Below are 8,329 nucleotides of genomic sequence, written 5' to 3'. Positions count from 1 at the left end.
AGGGGACGCGACGGTACGTTCGGGGACGTGGAAGGATGTCACGGTCTCTTGGTCATCGGATTTGTGTGCGCTGTGCTCAGTGCCAGAACAGCACACTGTAACGTGGCTGGTAGCGTCAGCAAAGCCGTAGTGACGATGTCAGCAAGCTCAGCAGCCAGGCGGTCGTGCTCAGGTGAGGTGAGGTTGTGCTACAGCCCCACGGGTCCTCCAAGAATGTGTGGGCTTTTTTCAAACAGGTTTAGCCAAATCCTGCTCCTGGGGGAACGGCAGGCGCAGTTTTGGGTGGCGTTCTGTGGCGAATCAGCTCTGCCCTCCTCTTGCCAGTCGGGATAGCTGGCAGGTGTGGTTTTGCAGTGTACTGGTGTCTCGCATCCTCCTCCTTGTTTGTGTGGTTACAGGCGGATCAGGCACTCTGTGTAGATTTTAGTGCTGGGTTCCTCAGGACTGACCTTTCCTAACGTTGCCTCATTGTGGCTTTATGGGCTGTTTCCTGTGCTTTCTGTGCTTTCCCTCTGAAGATGTTTAAGCGTAGCTCACTGCTGTGGTATGTCAGGAATAAACTAGTGGAGAGCCAGGTTGGGAGTGGCTATCTCACCATGCTTTCCGGCTCTGGACACCAGTACGCTTCTCACTTGCTGCCTTCTGTTGTTGCCTGTCCTTGGAGAAGCTTAAAATTTGCCTGGCCAGGTCCTGGAGCAGCCTGGTCTACGTGGACGCGCTGGAAGCAGGTGGCTGAGCTGGGTGACCTCCAGAGGTCCCTTCCAGCACAGATGAGTCTGCTGTTCTGGGGCACGCCACTGCTTCAGCTGCGACATGTGAAAGGAAGCTCCGAACTGCATCCAGATCATGTTTTGTGGATTTTATCAGCTGAAATACGATTTTAGGCAGTAAATCACCAGGTAGTTTGATTGAACCTGAAGCAGGTTGAGGAGCTTTTTCCTCACACGAAGGTGAATGTTTCCCTTGTGAGAACACTTTTAAATTTGGTTATGCTTTATGAACTGGAAGAAATACGAAGTGTAAATACTTTGTGTCTGTTTTTACACAAAAGTTCAGTTCAGTAGCTCGCACTTGAGCTCTCCCTGCTGAGGTAAGCTTTTGCATCTTAAAAACACAGGCAGCAGAGCCAAAGAGACGGCTGCTATCAACACAGTCTGCACAGGTTCTCCGAGCCATCTGCTCCACGTCTGAAACTTGTGCAGTTGTCAGTGCTGGAAACAGGTATTGCTCTGTTTTCTGTGGAGCTGTTAGTTCCTTCTGGGGTTCTGCTGCCGTAATTAGTCAAATTAATATTTCACCAGGGCTGTCTCTTTGTTTAACAGCTTAAAAATGAAGTTGTGTGAGTTGAGCTCTGTCTTCCCAACGTGATACGCAGAGTTCAGGTCTGGGTCCTGTTTTGATATGATTTAAGCTGAAAAATCCTGCTTTGTTTTGAGCAGAGAACAATCTGGAAGCGGCGCCTCTGCAGCAGCCGGCCAGGTAGCTCTCACCCTGTCCAAGGCAGCCTGTCTGTGCCCGTTCATCGCACAGGCAGGGTCAGCTGGAGCGGAGCCGCCAGGTTGAGGGGAGAGAGCTTGCTGCTCTGTAGGCTGCATCCAGAATCCTGCACCCAGTTCTGGGCTCCCCAGTACGTCAACATCCGAGGCTTTATCACGGGAGCGGGCTTGCTCGGCCCTCTGCCAGCATGGCAGGGAGCTGAAGCACGGGGCTTCGGAGAGGCTGGTTTGGCCTGGGGAAGTCTTGGAGAGAGGGGCTGGCCCTCCAGGCAGCCTGCCCGGACCAGGCAGGAGGTGATGGGGGCGATGGAGGTGATGGAGCCCCACTTCTCACGGCAACGCACGGTGGAAGGACCAGCAACAACGACCCCGACTAAAACCTTGGAGGTGAACTGTCTGCCGTGTACGAGTGGTCTGATCCTGCCAGGAGGCTGTAGTGCCTCTAACAGATGGCTGCGCTGGTTTCCCTGGTTTCTGGCCTTTTCTCAGTGGGCAGAATGAGTCTAGCTAGAGGGAGACACCTCTCAGCTGAATCTGAGGAGCAGTGGGGTGCTAAACTCCTCTTGCCCTCACCAGTCCAGTTATTGTTTAGGTGGTGCTACGTCTTAGAGAGAGTGAATGGGACCCCGTGCAGTTGCCGGGCAGTCAGGATAAAAGGGCTATGAGCAAACGCCTCTAACACTGACCCACAGATTGGCTTTCCTTGAGCTTTTCAGACTAACTCAACAGGTCAGGTAGCACCCATCTCCAGGGGACAATCTAATCCCTGCAGTGTCGGATTGCCACTCGTACAAATGTTCTCCTCACAAGTGCTGCCCTCCCCACTGTGAAACAGTCTGCATTGTGAGCTAACAGAGAGATCTGGTTTTGCCTTGCACATCCTCATGGCTGCAAAGGTAATGCTTGCAAATACTTTTGCTCGTCTATTCACAAAGCTGCAGTTCTGCTCTTTGTGCCGTTCTGACACAACTGCGCCTGCCAGAGCTCCAGCGCTTCATGGGAATCGAGGAGGTTAAGTCAGCAAACAAGCGAGGTGAAAGCTTTTGTTTGTCTTCAGAAAACCAGCCGGGAAGCCGTTCCATTGCTGCACTTTCAGCAGAGGCAAGGATGTGTATAAAGCTTTCGGAACCGGTCTTCCAGTTTGCTTTACTGTACTTTCAACCGCGATCAAATGGGGGAGGCGACGGCAGTTAGATGTGCCCCATTAACATCCCACCACTCGCATTCCCGGTTCCAGCCGAAGAACAGCTCTGCCGCTTGCCGGGAAGGTGCGGGGCGTCAGCCTTGCCCTGGTGCTTCCCCTCGCCCCTCGCCCCTCGCCCTGGCAGCGAAGCAGAGATAACCACGTACCGACACCACGAGCTGGGAGTTAGGCTGAGGCGTTGGGCTGTTTCTCTCTCAGCTTCTCATGGCATCTGAGGAGCTCACGAACAGCTTCATGGGGATCCGTTACAGAAGAACGTCAGTGAGGTATGGTAAGAGGACTGCGAAGTTAGAGTAGAGGGTTGGGCAGTGAGATCTGTCTGGAGGACAAGGGTGTTGTCAGAAGTCTGCAGTCGCCATCCTGAAGCGTAGCGCTTTGATTGCCTGTCTAACACCGCAGTAAACAGAACCGAGGATCCGCTCTGCTCCGCCAGTGGTCAGTGCCCTTGCAATGAGGAACTGGCACTGAGTAGGATTTGGATTTTTATTCCAGTCATGTTTGTGCAGTTCACGATGAAAGAATCAGCAAGGTTTGCAAGTCCTCCTGTCAGTGTCTTAGGGAGTGAAGTGAGGTCGATTGTTAATGCCAAAGCTTCTGCGGTGGCCGTGCTGTGCGGGGACAGTGGTGTGACAGGTGAAGGTGGTCCAGAGGTGCTGGGGCAGAACCGTGACTCCGGCTTGCTGCGGTGCACTCTGCTCGGAGGTAGCGTTGACCTCTCCCCTTCCTTCTTTCCTCTCACCTGGCAAGGTCAGAGGCTGCTGGTGGCTCCTTTCTCTCCAAGGCCTGTTGAGCTAGAGAAAAAACCTGCTTCTGGCTGCGGCAGTCCCCGATGGCCCGGGGTGAGGTGCTCAGAGGCTGGATTTCAGGAGGTTTTGCTGGATGTTTGTTCTGCTCTCAGGTGCTTCCCTAGCATCTGCTCTCGGCTGCTGTGGCAAGACACTGAGTTAAAAGGATTCGTTCGGCTCTGATCTGATGCGGCTGTTCTTCTGTTTCCAGGTCCGCTTAGGTAGTCCGTGCTTGATCTAACATTAAAGGTATTTGTTAAGGATTTTTCCCTCTTTTATGAAGCATGCAGCGGTTTCTCTCTTTACAAAAACACTGGAAATGATGTTCAACAGCTTTTCAGTTTGGTTCTTCCCTGCGTCTTAATGCTCGACTCATTTTCCACTTTAAGCTTCCTACAGAAAGCAGGTTTCTTCTTTCCCGCTCTCCCCGTATGCCGTTTTGGACTGTTGCCTGTGATGGGAGCACCCCAACTCCACAGCACCCTTTCCCCCTTGCCCTTCACGCTTCTCCCGCAAGCATCCTTTGTCATCCCGGTAATCCCCCCGAAGCGGTGAATCGAGTAGGTGGGCGGCACGCAGGGAGATCCCTCACCGGAGCGCAACTCTTGTCTCAAAGCGCGTCTTTGACTGACTTTGCTACATTGGATGTGTTCCGTTGGGTGCCCCGTTACCTTGAGAAATGGTTACGTGGCTTTACCTTTCATGCAGAGTTCTTAGATACTGCAGGGTGTTCACTACTGGGAAAATACTGAGGTAATTGGTTTCAGCAAATAAGCCTTGTGTGATGTGTGGGGATTTGTTTTCTGTATTTATATTCTAAACCATTTTTGAAGTACCAGTCTGGCAAAAAAACGAAACAAAACAGAACACTGAGGCAAGGAATGTGCTTCCTGATTACCTGGGCTTGGTATGCAAACCTGTGGGGAATCTCCACAGGGAGCTGGACGGCTCGTCTGGCTCTGGCGAGGGTCGGGCCAACCAGTTACTCCAGTCGGAGCGCCTGGAGCCCTGGGTGAGCACTGGGTGTTTGAGCAGAGCCTGAGCAGGCTGCAAGTCGGGGAAGATGGAGGAGCCTTTCGCTACGTGTTCAGCATCTTGCCTGCGTCGCCTGCAGTCTGTAGTCTGAGTGTTGCAAACGGCTTTCCTGGGGGTTTTAACCCTTTGAACCACCACGTTTGTTTACTGTTGCACCTCTGTGAAGAGGTGAATTAAAGCAGACTGGCACTGCAGGGAAGGAAACACGTTGTTCCAGGAGAAAATGGCAATTCCTGGTCACCTGCTCTAACAAACGCAGCATTGTGAGGGCTCACATATGGTAGCTATTTCTGTAGGAAAGTCCGAGTACTATTGTTCACGGTGAGGAACAGACGTAATTTTTCTCCCTTCCATAGGCGTCTTTACAGTGCCCTCTAGTAATCTTTTGCAGAAATGCTGGATGGATCTTTGATACAGTGATGAAAACGGTTACTGGGAGAACTAAAAACTCGGTAAAAAGTTGAGCTCTTGTCCCTGCAGCTGCCGTGCTCTCCGAAGGGCGCACTGCTGGTACTAAACCTCAGACAACTGTCTGCCCTTTTCTTTTCCATGCTGGGTCAGGAAGAATAGGAACAGCAGAGGCACTCTGAGGCCAGATTGCTGTGAAAGTACCAGAGCTGACATCTCTAAACCGGGGCTGCAGCTAGGGCTGGGAAACGACAGGCAGCACAACTAATTTCATCTTTTTTCTCAAAGTATGAGGAAAAAAATTGCAGAGGAATAAGAGCTGTGCAGAGCTTTCAAAAGTGGGCAGGACAGCAAGTCCCCTGGCATGCCGTGAATTCCGTACAAAAGGTGATCCTGTGGCCCATTGGGACAGGTGGGAAAAGCGACGACTGCTGCTGGGAGGAGCACACAGCGGTCTTCCCGGTGCTTGCCACCCTGCTGACGGTCATCGCCCTGGAAGCATCTTAGCTCTGCTGCGAGGTGGTGTCCGCAACAGCTAATCCCGGGAGGTTTCCGTTAAGGCAGCTTGGACCTCAACTCCAGGCACAGAGGAGGTTTTTACCTTCTTGTCTCTCTGTCGTTCTCTTTACATCTGTCATTAATAGCAGTCGGAGGATGCGGTAGGCAGGAGAGTTCTGTCCTCTGTGTCCAGTAAGGCAGGGCAGCGTTTTAAGCCCTGTGCTGGGAGGTGCCAGTCACAGAGACTGGCTGTTTGCATGCAGAGCGATCGTTTTCTGAAACGAGAAAAGCGGGTTTGGTGAACCCACAGAAAAGGGAAAAGGTGGATAAAATCCTTCAAGCTCTTCTGAAATGGCCGTGGAGAGAAATGTTGCCATTAGGCTATCCAGAGTAGATCCTTCCACAGCGTTAGCTGGCCTGAGCTGCTTTTCCTTTGGGTCATAGCCGCAGCGTCTCTTTGGACGTTTGGATGTTCCTTGGAGAAGGCAGGAGCTTTGCAGGACTCAGCTCCTACATGTGACTTCTGTAGGACACAAGGGTGCTTTTGAAGCAGCCTGGAAGAAACCCAAAGGTTTGGCCCTGGTGGTTGTAAAGGATTCTTTTTCCTCACATGCCAGGAGGAATAAAAAGCCCAGCAGAACTTGTGTTGGAAGCACGACTGGTGGGCTGTTTTCTAGGCTCGACTGTAGGTTTAAGGCAGCTGAAGAAATCCGTGCAAGAAGGACTAGACGAGAGAGGACAACTGGTGATGGTGGGGATTTCTTGCACAAGGGTACCACCAGAACCGGTTCTGTGAATCGTGCCTCGGGAAACTGCTGCAAGAGGAGCCGGTGCCATCTTCTCTCCTTGACTTGTCTAAGCGTGGTGGAAGTGCAGCCCTTCAGTAAAGGGCCTGAGGGGTGAGACTGAGCGCGGCAGCCGGGTGCGTGAGGGAGCCATGCTCGCAGAACCTCTGCCGTGGAGCGGCATCGCTGTAACTAATGAAGTTGCTTCCACACATTCCAAATTCAGGTGAGAATGTGGAACTCCCTAGAGGAGTTTGAAGGGCCGTGGAACTGAACAGCAGGCATAAATGCATCTCTGAAGCCGTTCGGTATCTGGATTACAGTCTGTGTTTGGATTTGGCCGTTGATCATTATCTTGTTTTCCTTCCCATTATTTAATAATACATGAGGAGATGGTGTCACTTACAGAGCGAGCGGTCGGGGTTGATGTATGGACGGTTACTGCTCGGGGCGTTGCTGCTCCCACGCTGCACACCGCTTGGATACTTTCTTTGTAGTTCTGTTTCTCCATCCTTTTGTAATGGGCTAGTTTAATCTGATTTTGTGCGGAGGGTCTATCAGGAAGGTCAGTTAAGATTAAGCCAACAATGATCTGTGGTTAACAAGTGGAGGGCGACTGGAAGGAGAGACAGAGAGGTAAAAGCATCGCTCAGGATGCAGCTTGCTTTGCTTGAGTTTGCTGTTTGAGTGTTGTTTGGTTTTGTTGTCAAAAACCTTCCCAGCTCGGTAACATTAAACTATGAGCAAATGATAGGCAGAAACACTCGGCTCCTCCAGCACTTCGTGTTTCTAGCTGGGTGCCTTTTGAGAGAAAGGGAGCAAAAAGGCAGAGCTGCCATCTGCGTGGTGATGGCACCCGCACGGAGCCCTCTCGGTGTTCACGTAGGGGCTTCCCGCAAGGGACCAGGAAAAATCAAGTCTCTAAACTTACCATTTCGTTGAGGAGCAGGACGGGGGACGCAGATTTTCTGGTGGCATCCCAGGCTGTTAGTACTCTGCTTGTGTTGACGGAGGAAGGAATCTGCCAAGCCTGGGAAGGTCTGGAGTTACACGTGGCAGCATAGAGAATTTGGCCTTGGTTCTTCAGCACGAGTGAACCTGCCAGCCACCATGGAAAGGAAAGGAGAAAAAAAATGGCCAGCCTGCTAATACTTGCCTCAATCCCTAAATAAAATGTCTGTAGCAGTTTATCCAGGTAGATGATGCGCTCTTTAGCAATGGATGTTTTAACAAACCCACCAAACACGTTCCTTGCGAGCTCTTGCTGGAAGCTTGGGAAGAACGGTGTGTGTAACGTCTTCGATTGAAACAGGTTTGGCTAATTCCGGAAGACGGCTTTTTTGATGCTCTGGGTTAGGAAGAGCAGGACATACTGGTTTCGGGATTATGAGGCCCGTTGGGAATCTTAATTAAATTCTGGTGAAGAGCCTTTTAGAAGTCAATCCTGCATCAAGAGAGCTTGGGTCTTTTATCATGGATGTGGAATACAGAAAAAGGGGCTTTGTAATAGTTTTTGCCGAGTTGATTAGGGTTTCGTCAAATGCCTCTGTTTTAACCATCACTTTTCAAGGGCGTTATATGTATACTCTTAAATGGCTTTGGAGTCGAACTTAAAAGGACGAGCATCATCCCCCCTATTGACACTTCTTTCCCGAACATGTAGAAGAAAGTGATCTTTCTTCATCAAAGCCCTGCGTGACTCCGAACGACCGAATCCTTGTGCGCTGCCCATCTGAAGGCAGGCATTTTGAAGGAAAGCTGGGTCTGCTCCCCTCCATTTGCCATTTCTGAATCGTTCCTGTGCTTCCCGTGTGTTTCGGGGTGCTCGTTGCCTTTGGTCCGTGTAGAATGGAACGCGCTTTCCTTCCCACAGTGATGAGAAATCTGCTCTGAGCGCAGCTGATGGCTGTGATCGGGGAAACTTCACTGCCAAGTGGTTTGGGTGGCAGCGCTGCACAACACAGGGCACCGCTCGCAGACCGGCCACGAAGTGAGTGCAGCCCTTGGGCCGGAGGGGAGCAGCGAGGAGGCTGAGGGCAGGCTGGAGTTGCTCGTTTCCACTGAGGTGCAGCACCCTTTGAAAATGCAGCGTTTGCAGAGAGCGACAATGAGCGTCGT

Source organism: Buceros rhinoceros, unplaced genomic scaffold (genome assembly GCF_000710305.1).
Source record: "Buceros rhinoceros silvestris isolate BGI_N320 unplaced genomic scaffold, ASM71030v1 scaffold6036, whole genome shotgun sequence".
Lineage (NCBI taxonomy): Eukaryota > Metazoa > Chordata > Aves > Bucerotiformes > Bucerotidae > Buceros > Buceros rhinoceros.
The sequence above is the reverse complement of the archived record's forward strand: the minus strand, read 5'-3'. Positions refer to the sequence as shown.